The sequence below is a fragment of the Haemorhous mexicanus genome, chromosome 5 (genome assembly GCF_027477595.1).
Source record: "Haemorhous mexicanus isolate bHaeMex1 chromosome 5, bHaeMex1.pri, whole genome shotgun sequence".
NCBI classification, from domain to species: Eukaryota; Metazoa; Chordata; class Aves; order Passeriformes; family Fringillidae; genus Haemorhous; species Haemorhous mexicanus.
In genome coordinates, this window is record NC_082345.1 from 48,943,324 (window position 1) to 48,965,656 (window position 22,333).

Below are 22,333 nucleotides of genomic sequence, written 5' to 3' on the forward strand. Positions count from 1 at the left end.
ATTGTTTACTTTTCAGAGTGGGAATAGATGCATTTTCAACAACATCCTCCCGTCATCTGACTGTTATCTTAATTTTTTGTCTATTAACTCTTTTTATTTACCCTCTTCATCTCAGTTTGTCTTCTCTGCATGGGGTGGGATGAGAGATAAAGATCTGACTTCCTCTGGTGACTGCTTCTGTAGCAGACTAGTGAAGCATGATGCCAGAATATGTTACAACACTATTTACCCTGTTTATCCTTGGATCCCTGTTTTCAAGTAGGATACAACACAAAGGAAAAAAAGGTATGAAATTAAATTCTAGCAAGAGTAATTGTCTTCCTTATCATGACTGTGCTGGCCTTAGAGTTTCCAAATCAACTTGAAAGTAGAAATTGGTGTGAGCTAAAACACATAAAAACACAAAAAGATAACAGAGCAGATTAACCTATACAGCAAAGAAATCTGGGTCAGGCTTAATAACCTTCGAATTGCAGCTGACTCAATGAATATTAAGCCAGTCAACCATGAGAGATGCATTCATGAAGCCAGACCAATCTAGGTTTTTAGAGGAAAATTCGTTATAAAATACTGATGTTCATGTGATTTTTTTTTCCTGTACAAAAGCAATTGTAGCATTTCTAGAAAACTCATTACAGATAATTGACAGTGGATCTCGAGCAGAAATATTTTTACATACTAAAATAATCTATCAAGAATGACTGAGTTTTTCTGTGCAGATTGTTACCAGAAGATGAGGAAAGAGGAAGGAAATGAAGGTAATTGCTTTTGCTCTAAAGAGGAGTTGAGAGAAGATTTCTAGTAAATTGAGAGATTTAAAGAAAATTTTTCTGAAAATCCCACTGAGAAAAATTTCCTGCAGAAAACAGTAATCAAAAAAAAAAAAGGTTTGGTTAACCATTTTTTTTAATTCAATACATCATCATCATTGTGGTTTTATCCTATGAAGATAATATTTTCTGGGGAACATAAATGTATGTATGTATGTATGTATGTGTAAAAACCCACAAAATAATAAGAAAAATGTAGTGCTAAACGCTGAACTTGTTGTGGGAGGAGAGCTGTCCTTATAATCTCTGGTTTACACACTTCAGTCATTACCATCTCATGAAATTTGTCTGAAAAGGACATAGGAAGATGCTGACTCATCATCTCTGTGCTAGTGCATTGCGTAACACAAATATTCAACAAATGTAATATCTGATAAAAAATAAGCATTTTTCTGGACAGCAATTACTTAAAGCCAGATACTTGAGCATTTTCCAGGGCTACCATCCCCACCAACATACCCCACCAAAGGAGGGGTATGTTCTTCTTATTTCATGGGTATGTTCTTCTTATTTCATAACCCTGTGGAATTGAACTGTGCTAATTCCTCATACCTGTTAACTTTTACAGAGACTTAATGGAATTGTTCATTCTCATGGGACACCGTGGCTGCTCCACAGATATTTCTTTGCTTATGGGGATGGGCAACCTGCTGTTGCTGGCACGGTTGGGGCAGGGAAGCTAGACTAGATGATTTCTAGACTAGATGATTTCTAGAGGTCACTTCTGACTTCAACCATAATTGTGATTCTGTGATTGTCCAGCTCTATGAGATCATGAGTGAGCTCTGAAAAATTTTATTAAAAATAAATCAATATTTGAAAAAAAATTTGGAAAAAAATGTCCTAATTTCTACTTCCCCTAAAAACTAGATAGAAGACATGCTAGTTTTCTAACCATATTCCCTCTTTCCCTGCCCTAGGAATTTTAGAAAAAGGAAATTACATTAAAAAAAGAAATCCAAAAAGCAACAAAAACTCAACTGTTCAAAACGGATTAAAGCCTCATTAAGCAGCAACCAGGACTGATGTTTTCAGTCAGTATGATTTATGATCTTTGTTTGCTTTGTGCTGCTCACCAAAAAACAAAGGAGCTGCTCTGGAACTATTCTCTAGGGACAAAATTGTAAACAGAATGAGCACTCCATTAAAATTCCAAGGTTGCATTTACAAAAACTATCTTCAATATTAGCAAATTTTAACTGCACTTTTTTTGAAATTCTGTGATGCAATTAATTTTTACTGAAGGGATGTGTTCTGCCCAACATTATCTTCACTAATTTTTGATATTCCCAGATTGGTAAATGTGAAAGCAAAGAGATTTCACAAAAAAAGGCTGGGTTTTACAGACAGGAATCTGCAGCAGCTGCCTACTCTTTCAGCACCACCTGTGAATTGATAAAGGTAATGATAGTTTTCTAAACATTTTTATGCAATTCATATAGAAGGTGTTCCAGTGTAATTATAGAACCACTTTAAAATTCAAATATTGTCCTCAGTCTCTCTCCTAAATATAATGCTAAAAAAACCCCAATGTTAAATGAGTACCTGTTTTTATTTTAAAACAACAAAAATATTATCTACTGTACAAGCAATAAATACTGTGTATTTTGATAAAATAATTCCCACATGTGCACGTGTATGCAGTATCATAAAGGGGTTACTTTAACTGAATGCTACAAGTATCTCCTGCAAGTGTGAATGTAAGCAAGCTGAATTTTCTTTTGGAAGACTCCTCAAATAAATGGCTATGAAAAGGGATATTTATTATTTAGAATCCAGTTTTTTTTTTGGCCACTAATATACAAAAAATTCTGCTAAAAAATTCCTGAATCTACCTTTAATTCTGATCTGACAACTTTGACATTCTTTATCAGGAATATGGTCCTCTCATCTTAGAAGTCAACAATCAAATTAAAAAAACCCCAAAACAGTAATGTTATGATCTCATGCAAAATGTATCTAGTCATTTGAAAAAGGTCTAAGAAACTGGTGGCATGATTCATAAACATATGCCGGTGACATGAATAAACTCGTTTTACCTTTGACAATTAGGTTGGATTTACACTATTTCTCATAGATAACTGTCTATGCTCTTAAAAAACCTCTAAGTTTTCTTAATATGGGAAGGTCAAATTTTTTTTGTATAAACAAATACATTGAAAGTCCATGTGAGCCTGGAATCAGATTTAAGCAGCTAACCAAAAGACTAATCACAAAGTAATTACTGGACAACTGCAAGATATTATACAAGCAAACCCAGTTTGAATTCTGTACTTTATTTTGGGGGTTTTCTAAAGAATGCTGCAGTAATAAACAGGTATTTTGCACAGCATTTGATGGACTGCTTTTCTGTGAAGTAGAAAAATGCACCTTGAATGAATACAAAGAAATTACATTTTGCTTATGTAAACATCAAGATTATATGTCTAATTAGACATGCAACCATGCTTTTAAATTATAACAGGTGATACAAAAAAGCAAGTGAATTAGCTGAAATAACAGCCTAGAGAGAAGTGGATGAGCCAGAGGCACTGGCATCTATTTAAATACGCTATGCCATTTTCAACATAATTAGTTACCTAATTGAAAACCCAAACTTAGTCAATGCATTTGTACATGTAATTAATTAGTTTGTTTAAAAGCACTTCATTTGTAGTACTTTACTCTTCATTTCCTTCCTTTGTTATATTACCACAGCATAGATTTGATTTTCAAAAACAAAAAGAGACAAACACATAAAATTAGGAAGGGTATTAATAAAAGAAAGCAGTATAGGGCGATACACCACTAGTGCTATCTAGAATTTCAGGTACACACTTTTTTTTTTTTTTTGGTCTTAAGCTATTTTAACTATTTCAATATACATCTTCAATACGTCTACATCCTAACAGCCATGTGTTAAAAGACTCTTTAAGCTTTTTATTTGAACAGAATATCAATTACACAGGTCAGATTCACACTGTAAACCCCATGCAAACAGGGAATTGTGACCCAAAAAAGCCTTTATTTATTGGTGTGTCTAATCTGTGCCATACTGATTAGGAATTAATATGACAGCTTCTTATCACTGTGTCCCAAGAGGTACAGAAGTTGCCCTGGATCCAAATCAGGGTATATATACAGGCATACAAGGAAACAATGAGATCATCATAAAAAAGAAATACAAAACTACAAAACTATTTTCTGTAAAGTCACAAATATTTAAAAGATTTATAATAAACAGTCTTTTATAAAAAGTTATATGAAGAAATCTTTTTTTTTTTTTTGGTCAGAAACACCAAAGAAACTAGATGGTGTTTGCAAAGCCCTTCCTGAGGCTGAGAAGAGGCAGGAGTCAAGTTCAAATGATAAAGGGTGGAAAACAAAGGAAAAGCTGAGTGTCAAGAATGATAATTTACACAATGATTTATGCATGGACCCAAAAATCCAGGGGGAAAGATAAATCTATGAGCAAGAGTCCCAAAGTCCCCTCATATTCACTAGACCAGAGGAGTCAGTTACAATACTCAAGTCTAAACACACTCAGCCTTTTGCATTTACTTCTGAAGAGAAACAGGAACTCACACACATTTTAGAACTATGAAATATTCTTTATGATGAGAAAATAGGAGGTGCAATTGGAACCAGATACTAGGACTGACAAAATCATACATGTGGATTTTGGCACAGCTCCTCAAGTGAGCTGAAACACAAGCAAAGACAGCATGACACACACTGAGAAAAGAATCAGCAAGACCAGCCTGGATGTAGAGAAAAGAAAAGTTCTGGAATAGACAAACAGCAGTTGTTGATTGCAGATCTACAAGAAACAGGGTGGCAGTACAAGATTTAACTTTGGACAGTTGGAAGCAGACTTGGTGACAGCACAATATATAGTCAAAACCCTGAACATACATTCAAGAAAATAATTTTTGTAAAGTGTAGGGTCACAAAATAAATCCAATTCAGTGATGGAGAAACAATGAACAAACAAACAAACAAACAATTTTGGACTTAATACCAGATATAATCTTTGAAAGCAAGTAAAAATATAAGCTATAGGTAACATATAAAGGACGTATTAAAAATTCGCTAAGTAAAATAGGATGAATAAATATTCACTAAAGAGCACAAAGGACAGAAAAATAAAGTCAGTAAAATCAATTGCATCCATGATAGAAGAAAGAAGGAGACAAAGTTCTAGAAAAAGAGTGAGGAATAATAAGAGGGAGAAGGAAGTAACCAGGAATTGCCTTTATCCAATGGAAATCACTGTATTTGCAAACAAACTTCTAGAGAGAAGATTCATGCACATCTACAGAATTTTGGAAATCTTTGTTTTATTTGGTGAAAGCTTTAGTGATGGTAAAAACTTGAAATACAGTTGTCTTCCAACAGTTTATCATCATCTCTTTTAAAAGTGCTGTAAAAAAAGGGGAGGGTAGAGCACTAGAAGCTACTAGCAGCACAATAAAAAAAAGATGCTACTACATAAAGAGACATGATGCAAAAGCATGCTTAACCAGACCTTCCTTTCAATACACAATGTGCCCTTTCCCATTAACACTATTACTTATTACAATAAGTTTTGTCCAAAAGGAATTAGACCTCCTCCAATAGCACCCAGGACTAAGGAAGAAGAAGGGCAGTGCCAAAAGAAACAACTGGTACACAAAATCTCTAGAGAAACAGGGAAGGTAAGAGAGAAGCATGTTCAGAAAATATCCAAATAGCTCAATTTTTTCTCTTCTCTGTCTTCCCTTGAGAAGTGCTTTTCATATATGCATGTAAAACCACCAAAAGTCTTCTAAATAGCTGTGCTCCCTCCCCATCCTAGGTAGTAAGATAAAACTTAATGTCTGCAACAGACTTTAATTCCATTCTGTCTCATAATTTTGACTGCAGTAGTTGCTGCATCTTTGTCTGCAGTGAGACTAGACTCCTTTTGAACTCTTTAAAAAGGCAGTGATGACAGTAGAGAATGCTGCTATTCTAGCCACAGGTACCGCCAGATTACTGGGAACACAATATAAATATAAAAATACATATATATATATATATCACATACATATAAAAGCACATCTAATAATATTGCATTTTATCATTTTTTCTTTACACTCTGAATATATATTTCTGGATACATATATATTCTTTTATACAACAAAATCTCCGTAGGTTTTGAGGACAAAACAAATAGGGGAAACTGGAGTTTAAGTTAGTAGCATACTTCCCAGGTTTAGATCCAGACCCTCTTCAAGTGGCTCTCCCTGCAATGCCAGCTGCAATCACTGAAAATGGATGAAAATTTCTTTAAAACCATTCCACATTGAAAACCTGTGATTGTGGAAGGAAATTACCTTCTACATTCTGTTTTCATTTTATTGCCTTTCTATGGGAGTCCATAACTGATTCAGCTCTGTTTCCCCTGTGGTGCACAGTATTTTAAGTTCTTGGCTTCTCAGTCGACCTTTAGTCTATTAAAGTTAAGACACTCAGCCTACCACTAAACTGTAGGGTTCAGGCATACTTCCTGGCTTTCCATATCATCCCTGGTCCTATGTTTGCATGAGGCCCACAAGCACATTCTATTTTCTCCTTCACTTCTTCCCTTGGAAAGGGAAAACAAGTATAGAGGCTAGAAAAGAGACACAGCATGAGCTACACAGAAGCAAAAACAACGGGTGCATTATGGTAAATAAATGCTATGTAGATTAGACACCATTGCTTTTCTAACTATGTTCATATAATTTCCAGAGCTCTGATGATTCTAATGCAGTCATGGGTTTCCTTCTAGTGAAAAATTTTAGGTCAAGTAATCTTGAAAAGACTGCCACAAGCTTTCTCGTTCACCTTTTTTTTTCTCACCCCAAAATGACAGGATGGGACAAATCCCTTCACACTGAGTAACCATGCTATGGACATTCACACTTAATTTAACAAAGGTCTAAGGAAATTTAACCATCTCTTCAAAAGTTAGTTTAACCTGGAATTAAAAACTTCTAGTGACAGAAATGCTACAAATTTCTACATAAAACAATATCTTAAAAATAGTTATAAAATTATTCCCAATATTTAATGTATAGCTCTTAACACTTTAAGCCAAGCAATAATTCTAATTTTGGGTTTTCTAAAGCTATAGGAAGTAGTAAATCATATCAATCATGTAGGAAAGTTTTACATATTGAATTTTTTTACTAGATCTCCTCTATCAATCTTTTATTTCTGAATCTTCCTATTTCTTCAGCATTCCTTCATCTACCTATACTGTGTGCAACTTTTAGGTGCACTCAAAAATCAACCTGCACTTGCCGTTAAAGCTCCTCCATTTCCACACTGAATAATTATCTACTATGTCCTAAAATTATGTTTCTGTTAAGTAATTAAATTTAGCTTCTGAAGAACTAGCATATTATTGCTTTTCATTCACTTTATGGCGCAGAAATTCCCCCACACTAATCTCATTTGTAACATCTCCTAGCAAATATCTCACACCTTGCAATTTTCATGATAAATGTGATGACAAGAAGGATGCTGCTTTTTAAGTAAAAAGCACCTGACAAACTACTTAATCACCTCCATCAGGCTGCCCATGCTGCTGCATCAGTACAGGAAAGACATGGTCTAGTATGAATTTTAATTAATTAATTAATTCACTTTAAGAGAATATGAATTCTCTGATAATTTTTTTGTAATGGAAGTTCCATGGAAAAAAATTTTGCTGTATTGCATGCTACACACCAGGGGAAAAAATTATATTCTTACTTTTTGTATTGGCAGATACTATTATATTTTGGTGTGCTTTGAATACCAACATATAGGTATTACATTGAATTTAGCACCTCCAGTTCTTAGAGATTACTGATAACAGATGTGCATTGCAAGGGAAAGCAAGTTCTACCTTAGACTCATAAAGTGCCATATATTAATCAACTAACTGACAAGAAATCCCCTAGTTTGGGAATCAAATCTCCCAGAGCAAATTCTTGCATCTGGATATTTCTTTTAGACAATAGCTCTAAATGAACTGAAACACAAATTAGATACTTTACATAGACTTTTCCTGGGCTAGAAATTCTAGAACTCTCTGCTTTAATTTATTTTTGAGAAGTTTCACTGTAATAAAGCAGACAAGTAATGTAAAAAATAACTTGAATATTATACTAGGAAAAAATCTATGATGTATTTGAAGATTTTCAATTTTTACAGATTTTATTTTTTCAAGATTAATGCTACATTTTTTTTTAACAATGGCCACAAAAAACAAAACAGTTAGGGTTAGACATGGACTTACAGCCATATTAGCTGTATATTATACAATCATGTATCTAATAACATATCAAAAATCCTGAAACTACTGTTTCATAATATCTATATAAATCAAAGCATGTTGCCAACATTCATGAGAAAATTTGCTATTGCTTCTGCTACAGGCATTGCCCAAAAGTTGTAACACAGTGGTTGTGGAGATGTTCCACACTGCAACAGACCTCCAGAGTCAGTTCCAGAGATGTGCAAAGAAAAAATGACATCTGCTCCTATCCTTTTTAGCAAGTTGTGGAAATGTGTCAGGTTTTCACTTCCTCATACTGTCATCGTTGTTGAGCTTTTCCATTTTCACAAGGACAAAATGACAGGCACTGTTCCTGGGAGCAGAGATGAATCTGTTATTGCCACGGGACTCAGACAACAACCACACAGTTTTTTCACTTAGGCCATAGTGACTGGATGTAGTAAAGGAGGAATTAATTATTTTTCTGCTGAAATGAGGAGAAACTATCTTTTGCAAAACTAGACAGCTTATTTGCTTTCATAACTTTCTAGGTCAAAGGACTTGTTATAATAAGTTCTGATCAGATGACCAGAAATCCACTGAAGGTTTCAAAATAAATAAATAAATAAATAAATAAGCAACATTATGTTTTCATTAAAAATCACCACGATGCTTAACTACTAAACAAGCTTGGAGAAAATTACAAAACACAAGGTTATTAATTTTCTATCACCCAGTGTTTTCAGGAATTCTCATTAGCTTTAATGCTCATTAAATAATGCAACTTAAAAATACTTTCCTGCTATATACGTTCGTCATTCTTTAATTTTTGTTAATGGCTTGCCTACTCCCTTTTGACAGTCTGAAGGTCTGTGCTGCAGCACAGCCAGACCCAGTTTCATGATAAAGCAGTTTGTAACTGGATTTTGTGTGTCTGAAATCATCTGGTTTTAAATTTACCCAGGGACTTGATCTGCTGTAGCAAATAATGCGAAACTAATGGGATTTTGATATTATGCTGATGTGAATATGGCTTGGAGACTTATGTAGTCAAGATCTACAGAAACTTTTAAAACAACATTAAAAGTACCTGATGGTGATTTGGTCAGAAATTGAGACTCATTTTATTTTAAATATCACCAGACAGGTATAATCAGAACATGGCTGAGATGGAGCAGTGACACATCTGTATGAAACTGGAACTCCATTCTTTTGTAAACAAGATTTCTTTTGTGAAGCTCTAATTTCAATCACAGGCTTTAGTTTGGAATTTTAGATTCACCTTGTAATGCATCTTCCACTGGGGACTACAAACTCCATTCAGTAATAAGATCTTTAGCCTTAACTTAATTACAGTATCTGAAAAGCTGACAGGGAATAAACATGACTAATGATTCTGATTTTCTCTCAACTGCTCACCTATCCAGCAATCTCTCTGCACAGAACCTTGCAGGGTGATCACAATTGATGATGTTTACATGTCTGACATTAGAAATAACTATTGTAGCAAATCACACTTGTATCTCTGCAGTACTTTAAAACTGGAGTAAAAGTTAAAAATAAAACAACTATGTTCAATTTAATCTGAATTTAAGGGGCAATTTTTGGTAAATTACTCATTTTCAGAATAAGTTAAACATTTTATTCTCTCTGCAGATCTACAGGGATGTAAACCCTGTTTCCAGAGATGTCCTGCCCAAGGCATATTTTAGTAAGCAAAGCCCAACAAGAGGAAAAGCAATTTCATTTGTTTTCAAATTTACGTTTATTGCCAGCCACTGTCACTGTCAGAGCATTTCAGGTACTTGAGAACACCAGTTTAGCAATCTTTCCTTGCTATGAGACATGAGGTTTATTCCTCCAATCTGCTTCTATTTATTCTAAGCAGAATTTGTCTCCAGTGAGTAAGGATGTTTTGAATTTCTCGTAATTAAAGACAGGGTGTTTAAGCATATATTATACATTTAAGTTCTATTTAGACTGAAAGTTTCAGTAAGACAACACAGAAACAAGGTTTTAAAAGCTGAATCATGATTAATTTAAATCTATTTTTCAGTTCTCTTTTCAGCAGACCTATCATATACCTTTTAATTCCTAAAAATTTGGCAGGCCTGTTTCTCATTCATGTATACATCACATATACATATTTATAAAATGTATTTATATATATTCAGGTTGAAGATCCAAGTACATTGCATGAAATATTTAGAAGGGCTTGCTTATAAATTTAGGATAATAAATTACTGTATTATAAATATAAATTACTGTAGGCTGTCACAATTATACAACATAGTCAGAATTTCTTCTCCAGAATAAAGCAGCTGTCCCAGTGATCACACACCCAATAATGACTACAAAACAATCACACTGGAAGCTTGTCACACACTTTAACATCGGGGATACTCTTCTATTACTGATCATCCTTCAAATATCAACCTGTGTGTATACTTGGGAGACAAACATAGGCCAAATTTGAATAGTTTTCATTCATTGCTGTAAAAGGTGTCTACTTACACCAAAAAGGGGGCTACCATCCCTAAGCTAACTTTATGTACACGCAAAACATTTCAAAGAACAATTTTATACAGTAAATTAGTCAAAGATTTAAGCCCGAAAGGTTGCTGAGTGTTTGCCAAAACTTCAGCATGATATTTTTAATTGCTTTTCATGAACTATCTAGTTTGTTATCAAGAGTGACTTGTATGCCTACACATAAATGACTGGTGCTATTTTAGGTAGTCTGCTGAGACATCCTTATGGCAAGGGCAACGATAACACAATGTTGAAGAGAATTGTGCCTTTCTGAAACTGTACCTTATAAAACCAGACAGGATAACTAGGACATCTAAAATGGCACTGGACATGTATGTTTAAAGCAACTGAATCCCACCCATTAAGCCTGTGAAACGCAAGAGTTTTCCTTTTGGAAATTAACAGTTGTACCAAAAGACTTTTTAAATTCATCACTCAATTTTCAACAGTTAATTATAGAAGACTTTTGATGCAACTATTTCAAATATGAATTGGATGATCTTTCAGCACTGGATATGCAACACAGAAAGTGTTCATAAGCAGAAAAGACACCTATGGAGGTAATCACTAAGAGACTAAGAAAAAAACATTCTTCATCAACATATGCTAATTTTTACCCTTCTCCTGGCAGCAAGTCAGCATCTAACAGTTAAGTACAGCAGGAAAAAATTGAGCTGGTAAAAGGTGAAACTTGCCATAAAAATCTTAAGCTCTTGTAAAAGACAACTCAGGGTCAAAGAGTAGATCTCCAACAGCCCTTGGCGTGTTCAAAATTATTTTTACATGCCTGCGTATCATGTATTGTATTTCTAACACTTCTAAACTCTGTTATGTACATCCAAGGATACAAAGAAACAGAACTCAATTACCTCTGCCAAGAGTTTTACAGAGTGACTTTAGCACTGGTACAGAGATACATGGGGAATACAGGAGCCTGATGTTGAGGACAGGGCAGGCAGAACAGAAACATAACACATTCCCTAAAAATTAAAAGAACAGGAGGGGAGTTATAGGATGAGTTAAACTACACCACACTGCATCAGCTGTGCAGTGTATTTTTTTTTTTATGCAAATATTTCTACAGTAAATGGTTATTTCTGTCCAGGCAGAATTTTTAAGTCTCTACATTAAACAACAAGTGTCAAATTAGCAACAAAATGGTCTGACTTCTCTTGTTCTTCAGAATCATAAAACAATCACATTACCCGCAGAGAAATGAAAGGTGAGGAAGTTGCCCTGTGCTTTAAGGTTTGTAACACTAGGGGCTTTCCCTTTACAGACCTGTAATATTTCACTTGTAGGACTGAAGTCTGCTCTGGATTTTGTTGTCTTGCTGTGGCAATACTTATACCTCTTACTCCCAAATGCTCTTGTCCTTGTAGTGTCATGTCATTGAACTGAAAGATTTTGATAGGTCTCTGATGTGGGATTTCTCACAGGAATGGATTACAGCTGATTTTTAACTCATCCTTTCTTCTCCCAGCCTTCTTTCACCTTTTATTTTCTAGCTTGAGGTTTATAACTTTATAGTCAGGAACATGTAGAACTCAGTAGGTAACATTAGTAGACAATTATGGTTTGGGTTTGTTTTTTTTTTTTTTTTTTTTTTTGTGGGTTATTTATTACAATGTATAACCCATAAAATACTTCCAGAAATATACATGTGCAGAACTTCACAAACAATTACATGAGTGCAACACCTGTACCTGGCCAGCTGCTGCAGCCAGAAATGTCAGCACCAGTATGTAAAGGAAGCCAGCAGGGACACCGAGCTGATCCTGCTTTGACCAATAATCATGGTGGGAAGTGTTCCATGGAATATCTGTGGTGCTGGAGAAAATGATGGCAAACAGAATATTGCCTGCTGATATTCCAGTCTCTTCCTTTCCAGCTGGCTGCGGGTATAGCTTTCCTCTTTTTGTTCTGTCACATGTTCTTTTAAAAAATATTTTAAAATTTTATTTTCAATAAAAGTTTGGGTTTTCTTCACTAACACTACATACCATCACTTTGGGAGCTCCCAGGAAAGCCTGTCTGCTCAGCAGACAGTGAGTACTCAGAAACAGAGAGAATACTCCGGACTTTAAGAAAATTTCTACAAAATTCTGTAGACATATATGTAGCATTCCTGGTATGTCTGCTATTTTTGCCCATGTTTGAGTATTCTCAAGCATGAATAGTGGTAAAAAGGATAAGGATGTAACTAATTAAAATGGTGAAACAGTTGAAGTCCATGTGGCCTAGAAAGATGGAAAGTAATTATGAAAAATTCAATATTAACTATACCTCTGATACTCTCTAGAACAAAAAAAAAAAAAAAAAAAAAAGAAAAAAAAAAAGAGAGAAAATTTAGAGTATTTGAATTGACAGAGGGAAAAAATTTGGTTAAAAAGTCCTCAGGCATTTGTTACGGCTTCAGAAACTAACACAAATTTTCATATTCTATGTACTAGAGATCTTAAAAGAAATATTTAAAGCTGATATCATCTAACTGCACCTCTTCAAACATCAATATTTCCATGCAGAAGAGAACAAAATTAAGGGCCTCTCTGCAATCTATCAGGAAACTAAAGCTTCCTTTAAAGAAATACCAAAAATCAACAAAATAATTAACATCATAATGGGTTTATTACATCTTTCAAATAATTGAAAATATTCAAGGTTTTTAGACAAATAATAGTTTGAGGAAACATAGAAACACAAAGAAAAACTTCAGCCAAACATCAGCAAATGCTTTCAACTTAACTATCTGACAATGTATAAACACAGAAGTGAATACTTTTTTCATATGGAAGGAAAGGTAGCAGCTCACTAACTCCTTTAATTGCCTGTCATACTTATAACAAACTGAGGCTCTTCTATCCCATGTGACAGTGCTCTTGATAGAGATCAGCAAGAACTCCATATTCACCTCTGTCTCCTCAGCAAAGAAACTAGAATTAACATCAGTTTTATCAAACTTACACAGATTAAAAATACTCTGGTGCTTAAAGATTCCTTATGTCATTTCTGACCTTTCCATAAATTGAGCTAAAAGAGTTAATTGTGCTGAAATAAACATTAGCGTACTGCCTAAGGATACAATTTTTTACCTGGCCATGGGAGTATTGGCAGCATAGACAATGAATCTAAACTGTAGAATAATTCATTAGGAAATATGCAGGAGCTGTGGCAAGATTTACTACAAATATACTTGAAGTGTTTTTAAAAATTAATATTATGCTGCTACGCTTGGCTTAATTAGCTCTCTTCTTCATTTACAAAGCATATCTGTCTGGTTTATGAACTCAGTCTCTACTCCCCATTCTTGAAAACCTGTTTAATTAAAGTTTTAACTACTGCATAAGTTTTAGAAACAGTACAATGACTTTTATTACTGTAAGCTTAAATCTTCTTTTAAATATGGTCATATCTACATATATTACATCAGAATAAGATAAGACATGCTCCATAATACTCCTGTGTATACACACAATACAGGTCCTTCTCATTATATGTGCCCTCTATTTCCATTATGCTGCATCTAGGCAATTTTGGGGGTTTTGCACAAGCAGTTGGATTGTGATTAATTTAGCCAATCAACAAGTCAGTTCTCCTAGATCCATTAAAACTCACCTTCCTCTTTTTGGCATATACCCATTTCTAGCCTATTTCAGTGATTTCCTCATGCATTGTTCTATTTTCTCTCTTTTACAGGTCCATCACTTATTAGACTCCCACTTCTACTAGCAGGTGACTCTATTTTGGTTTTCAACTACAGCAAATCCCATCACAGTCTTTTTCAGCATTTATCACTTCCTCCCATTGATGCTATTATAAATTATTAAATATTAATTTAGTTTTTTATGCATCCAAAAATGAAACATAGTCATTACATGCTAGCTGGGATATATCTGAAGTTCTAGAAATGCATGACATACAGTTGATCACAACTTTTTTTGCCTGCATATTAAAAACCTTGTGGCATAATGGTCAGTGAACAATTATTTGTGCAATCAGTGCCTACAGATTACAGCAAAGCAAAAAATATTTCTTGTCTCCCTCTGCATGGATGCTGGAGACTCTAGTTAATGACTTGTCACCCATTATACCCAAAACACACTACAGTTTCATCACACAATTTACTCCACAGAAGCAGAATGTCAACAACAGTCAGTTCTACAATAATTTTAAAAGAAAATAGTCATTTTCCCTCCTGTTCTCATTTGAATCTCATAACCACTGTGGTGATCAATTTCAAAACTTTATTAATTCTGCTGTTGTGAACTATTTAGGACATCAGATCGGTTTGCAGTACAAAATTAGAGAGGCAATCTTTTTAAATTACCAATTTACAATTAATATTTCTTCCAGCATACATTTGTAAATTTTCCATAACAAAAAACACTATGTCAAAATTTTCAAATTAAAATATGGCAAATTATTTCTTATAGCTGACAAACAGTGCAGTAAAATAGGCAGGAGCACTAAAAAACTGTCAGGTTATAAATCTCATGAAGAAATGAAACAAACAAAGGAGAAAATTCACACAATTTTTCTAAATTAAAAAAATAATAGCTAAAGAATCATCAGTTCATTCTGTGTATAATTGTGTATTCATTACTCCACTTAATGGAAAAATATTAAATTCATAAAATCAACTTTGAAGAGATGACCATTTTTTGTATGCTTTACGTATAGTCTAATCCCCCAAAAAATATTTTCTTTACATACGCTCCTATCCTTAAAAAAATGTTTTACCCAGACTTTCATTTAGAATAAATTGGCCTATTTCTCTTAACATTAGCAGAGCTGAGAGTCATCAGAGCAGCTGAGGCTCTGATCCTATGAGTCTGCTCAGATGATCCCAAACGGCAGTGCTGGTGAATTTTAAGAAGTTGCTGTGCTTCAGCTGGAGTTGGTAAGCAGACATGTGGTCCCTGTCAGCTCATTGCAATGACAAGTACATGGTGCTCACTTAAGCTGCTTTCAGCAGTTCCAAAAGGGAGCCCAGGTGAAAGCACTGGAAATATGAGCATTTAGGAAGAACACTGGAGGCAAGCTTTGCTCTTTCTCTATATATAAAAGTGATGCAGCTGCTGTTGTTTTCTTGCACATGTGTGGAGATGGAAATTAACTTTATCATTAGACTGGAGTAGCATCATGCATATGATCAGCTTAAATCAATCACATGAGTGAGTAGTATCTCCAGTTCTGGAAAATGGAAGGCAGGAGGGAAGAGTAGGCTTGTGTGTCTGTGTGTAGAAATATAATGGGATCAAGAAAACCTTTTAAAAAACACCACCTCAGTCATTTGCAGTTACCTGACCATTACTCAATTTGAAATGAACAGAAAGTCTGCTTAAATCTTTCTTCAAAGGAGACAAAGAAATTCAGATGGAAACTTCCCCCCCTGCCGCCCCCACCAAAAAAGTCATCATTTGGGACTCTAAAGCCAGAATAAGGATGCAGATAATAAAAAAAAACTCATACTGAGACTATCTTGCAAGATGGTTTTCTACTCATTATGGTATGTGGATAAAACTCTTTCACATTGTCACCGGCTGAGTTCAGCACACAAAATATATTCAAGATAGAAAGAGGACTTTTGCACTGCTTTAAAATGAAATAACCAGCAAGATTTATTTATGTTATTCAGAGCAGAGTATTTTGTTTCAGCATGTTTTTCCTCAAATTGCAAACATAAGAATATGTCTGATCCTAATACTGCTTGAGTTAATAAAAATTGTAGCTTCAATTTACAGGAGGAAAGTGCAAGAATTTCCAGGTTTTGAACTTGTTTGCCTTCCAGTACACCTAGAAAAATCTGTACTGACAAATACATGAACTTATTGTTCATTTTCTGAGATGAGGAGCCCAGGGAGCTCAGTTAATATCTGTTCCACAAGCTTCTTATATAAGCATAAGCCTACAACAACATCTTTCATCCTGACTTTCTCATCTATAAAATGGGTTTAATACTCTTTCCTTCCTCCTACCCTCATCTTTGTTCTTGTCACAGGGAGCTTTTAATGCAATACACGTAGATGAGCACCAGAGTTGAAATGAAGCTAAGCTTATACCCACAAACTGCTTAACCAGACATCTAAACACTAAGATGCACTTCTAAGCTGTTCAGAACAAAGAACACTTTCACTAAACACACCCTTTATTCTGATGTCTAAGTACGGATTTCAAGGCCAAATTTCAGATGACCAATGACATTTGTACCCATAGGTTGCAAAAAAAAGTAATTTTTTAAAGTTGAAATACATGAAGGCATTTTATTAACTACTGGATCTTTAAAGTGTTAATGCATTTTAGTCTCTCACTGCTCACTTTTTAAAAATCTTTATAAAGACAACCTACTGAGCTTCCCATTGGGATGATTCTAGTCGTATGAATGCCTTTTCTAACCATCTGATGCCTTGGCAGCAAATCAACTTTCAGTGAAACAGAAATCAAATGCATTTCTTTAAAGAAAACTATCTATGAAAGACATGCTGTCGTAAATGAGATGACTACGCTGCATTTTTTTAAGCTTCCAACAGACAAAACATTCATCTAAATGTGAAGTCATACATTTGAAAATTAGTATTTGCTATCAGAGAATCATAGGATAGTTCAGGTTGCCGGGCTCATCAGGAGCTCATCAGCCCAAACCCCTGCCAAAACCAGGGTGAGCTACGAGGTCCATTATTATGGGCTTTATTCAGTCAGGCCTTGCACACCTCCAAGGATGGAGACCACAGCTCCTGTGGCAACAGCCCCATTGCCTGACCATCCTCAAAGAGAAGGGTTTTTAATCTGGTCTGAACTTCTATGGCCTGTGCACCACCATGGATACTGGGGGCGTTCTGTTAGGTCACCCCAAAGCTTTCTCTTCTCCAGGCTGAACAAACCCCATTGGGCCAACATCTCCTGGCAGGGCAGCTGCTGCTGCCCATGCTGACTCTGGGCACATGGGGCCCTCTGCTGTACTTGTCATGCATTACTTTCGTCTTTCTGCCCCAAAATGCACACTGAAATCTATGCATGGTCTAGGACTCAATGGTATTTTTCTTTTCCTAAAACACTTGTGTGTATCCCAGCCCTGGTCATAATGCCAAATTTCAGAAATCTAGCTTTTTGTACCTTTACAAAAGGGCCTAAAAATTGACAGAACCTTAAAAATTCATTATGGACACAGAAAATCTTAATCGTGAATTTCTCAATTTGTTTTCCTGGGTTAAAGATGCTGCACCAATACACATTCCCATCATTTGCATTTACAGAAATGGAGTCCAGTCATGCAAGGACTCTGTGTTTGGAAATAGAATAAAAATCAATGGAAACTCTATTTAGAAGACTTGCAAGAATACAATCAATGATAACAGTCACAACAGAGCAGTACAGCTGAACCTAAAAGAAAACTTTCACTGGCTAAAAAAAATCCCATCAGTACCTAACAGTAAGTACTACCAAATAAATTGCAGAGATATATAAACTGGTGAGATATATATTCTGTGCACATAGAGACAAAATAGGAATATTTTAGAGGATGAAGAGATTTCATCTAAGGTAATTTGACTCCTTTAGATATATAAAAAACCAAGACAGAACAATATGAAGAAGACAGTCAATATAAATGACATTGCAAAATTTGTAATCTATGAGGACATTGCTGTGTCTCTGTAGAGCACAACCTGTCCTCACTTCTGCTGATCTACCACTCCTGCCAATGTGGATCTGACCAGTCACAGATTCATACTCACAATCCAAAGACAGACAAAGCAGACTTGACAAAGAGAATAGAACACAGGCACAAACCTACCCGGTGTGTCATCATCTACTGTGATTTCTAGATTTTAATGTGCTTTACTGATAATCATCATCTACTGTGATTTCTAGATTTTAATGTGCTTTACTGATAATCCATTTTCCTATTCTAACTATCAGCCATTGCAAGCTGGACCTTACCACACAAGCAGCACCTCAGAATAGTCACCAGGGGCTTACGTGCTGGGGGCAGTAAGCAAAGAGGGAAAAAATAGAGTCTTGCTAGCGCACCAGTGAACATAAATTGCTCCTGTATGATTAAATAGCAAAGGTTTGTATGCAATTCCTGCCAGGTGATTGCCCTGACGATGCTATGTACAGAGACATTCTTGGGCTCCAAGACTGGCAAAGTCTGAGTTTTTCTGAAGGCTGCTCTGCTTTCTAGAGGCAGGCACAGATTTTTTGGTATAATCTAATACAAGCTGTTATCCAGCAGTATGTGTGAAGACAGCCATTTTGTGGGAAAATCATTTCTAGACCTCAGTGGAAAAAAAAAAAAAAGCCAGCCAAATATCTGACAAAATTGAGTTGATTCAGTAAAACAAAAAAGCCCAAAACAATAAAAACCTCTTAATGATTGTCTTTTCCACACTAAAGGGATACTGGATGCTACTGACACAACTCTCTGAGAATAAAAAAAGGCAACTAAAACCTGCATGGAGTAATGACAGTTTGAAGCTGAAAGCTTTCTCCAATAAGTGGACAGAATGACTAAATTTTGCTTATAAGTGAAGGAAGTATGTGACCTGTGACTGGAAAAACTATAACAGCCTGAATGAACTTGACAACAGGAGTACATAAAGTTAATAAAAGTGATTGCTGCATTTAATAGCTGCTGATGGATGGGCTTTATTTCTATTAATTCTCTACCCTTTTTCAAATCCCATTATACCTCTTTCCTTCCTAACTTTCTGTGGCAATAGTTTCTACAACTTAATGATAAACCTTGTATTAAAAATTGAAAAGTTTTTGTTGAAAAGTTGATTTAGACCTACAGTTTAATAATGCAATGATCTATGTCTGCATTGTCATGCTTTGAGAAATACAGAGTATTTCCTTTTTCACATCTTCAGAGCAATTTTGCAAGGTGTAACATGTAAACACACAACATTTTCCTGAAGCATTCAGCTCGGAACACTAACTCCTGAAGAGGCCAACAATATTGCCAGACATAACCTTTTTAAAAAAAAATTACTCTTCCTAGAGGCTCACTAATCATTCTTAACTCAGGTACAGTATTAAGAAGCAAACAAATAGATGAAAAAAACATAACAGGCACACCAAGCTCCTGCAGACCTGTGGAACTGTGACAGACAGGAGGAAAACAAATTAGTTCAGCAAGGTACTGAATAGACTTAATTTCAAATTTTACTAGCTTAATACCAATTTTGATTTCCTTTGCATAAACCATCATTTATTTTTGTTACTGAAAACATACCATAACTCATCTGTGAAAGATTACTATAGATTTTTGAATTACCAGTAATGCGTTTAAGATAAATAAGTTTAATTTCAAGTTATTCCAAGTGTTTTATAATACCAACATTAATTTTTAACAAATTAGATTATATTGACTTTTAAAATAAGGTCTCCTTTGGAAGACTTATCATTTAAACAATCTTCAGGAACTGATTTTCTACTTAAAGTTAATTCTCCTGTGAATTCTTGGAAAACAAAACAAATTCTGATCTATGGGAGCTACACTTTGCAATATTGTCTATATACAAGCTGACCTATAGACTCATTTGCAAGGACTAACTGGGGATTTTTTAGGTCCATTCTTTGAATTCTTTTGAAGAGGAAGTTGTACCAGCTTATCTAAATTATCTTTTACATGTTTTTGGCATGTACTGTATGCTTCTAGTGATTTACAAGACACTACCAAACTCACTTCACCTGCACTAGCAACTAGGCTGGAAACAATAACAGAAAACTTCAATGACAGTGTTTTTATTCAGTGCATTTGTAGCATTTTGCAATGCCTCAAATCATATTTCAAAGGTAAATTATTATGTAGTATAATGTCAGACTACCTGAAAAATAAAAAGTAAAAGGTGAAAATGGACCTATTATAGATTTTTCACCTATACACCTTTTCAAAAACTCCAAGTCAGTCATTGTTACTTTTAAAATGTGACAATTTTCATTTCATTAAATACTTTTAGAATTAATATTTGAAAAACGGTATTTTTCTGCCATGCAGTCAACTCCTGAACTCAAGTCAAAATATAAGGGACCTTTCCTATGGCACTAATGGCTCTGCCTATTTGATCTTTCATCACTTTCAGTAATTAACAAACAGTAAAATGCTAATTAACTTACTTTAATTGATAACACGAGGAAACACAACTTTCTAGTATTATCCCTAATCATGCTCCAAATGGATCAAATAAAGATAATTCATTCAGCTATGAAAGCACAACTACAGAGTCACAGAACATACTGCCTATCACTCTTCTCTCAACCTGTGGCAATACTGCTTGTCTGATTGAATTGCAGCTGAAAAGGAAATACCATAGAGCCTCTTGCCCACTCCAGCCTTCCCTGCCAGGGCAGGGAGGGGAACTGGAAACAAAAGGTAAATTTCATGGATGGAGAAAGAGCAGCTTTATAATGGAAAAAAATAAAATATAATGCTAATAACAATAACAGAAATTATTACAATAATACTCTACTATCTTTGTTATTGTTATCATTGTTGTTATTATTACTGAAAAGAGCAAGAGAGGAATAAAACTCCAGAATGGCAAGTGATGCACAACAAAATTGCTCACTACCCATCCCCAAGCAGTGATCAGTGCCCTCCAGCCAGCTCCCTGCAGTTTGCACACTGAGTATGACATTCTGTGGTATGGAATATCCCTTTGGCCAGCTGGGTCAGCTGTGCTGGCCATGCTCTTTCCTGGATTGTTTTGCTCCTTCTCACTGGTAAAGCACGGGAAAGTCCTTGACAGAGGGTAAGCACTACTCAGCAAAAACTGAAGCATCACTTTGTTATCAACAAAATTCTCATTCTAAAACAAAAAACCACAGCATTGTACCAGCTACAGGAAGCAAATTAACTCTATCCCAGCCAAGATCAAGACACACAGTAAAAAGCTCTGGGGTGACTGTCACATCTCCAAATTAAAAAAAAAAAAAAAAAGCATATCTGAATTGCTGAGATTTTTATCAGTATTTCTATCAATAAAGTAATCTAGCCAAGTTTACCACAGACCACTGAGGATCATTGTAGAGTCTTCTGTGCCCATGAGTAATTCACTAAGCTGCAGGCTCATCAGGTGATCCTGAACACACTAGAGCCACACACCTTTGGCCATTTGGCCAGGAACACCCACTAATGTTAATTAAAAGTTCCAAGTCTTAAAGAGTTTTAATGTATAACAGAATTAATTTCCTAAAGCTAGAATTTATGTTATTAAATGTCCTTTTTAATCAAAATCTACATTTACTCTCAAAAATTAAGGCAAATATATTAATAACATAGAAAAATGTAAAGTAACTCTTGAAGTTACCTTATATTGCAATCTCTTTCTAATATTTCCACAGAAATGAATGAGGAATACTGAAACATGAATAACATTCTTATCACTTATTTGACTTACAGCACTAATATCAGTAATATAAATATCTTCTTAAGGACACAGGTCAGTAAAAGACAGTACACACACTACTCCTCTGTCTTTAGCTCTTGAAAGTGATAGCTAGCTTTAGCTGTAGATGTCTGTCGGTTTTGGACATCAAATTATCTCTTTGTTCTAGATATTATGCTTCAACAGAGACACAACAATTTATTTTGGTTTCTCAAACTGAGATAATTCAGAATATTTCAATAAAACAGGAATTGTATTGAGTGCAAGAGAAATAAAAATACATAGACATATTTCACAGTGCCCATGCTATTAACTAGGGCCCACTGGGATCA

The 22,333-nt window shown here is 35.0% G+C and overlaps 1 protein-coding gene across 6 annotated transcripts in view; it reads right to left on the reverse strand.

Moving 5' to 3' along the window:
• The window catches only part of IMMP2L (inner mitochondrial membrane peptidase subunit 2), a 407,582-nt gene that overhangs the window by 114,828 nt on the left and 270,421 nt on the right, over nucleotides 1–22,333 (reverse strand). The window lies entirely within an intron of this gene.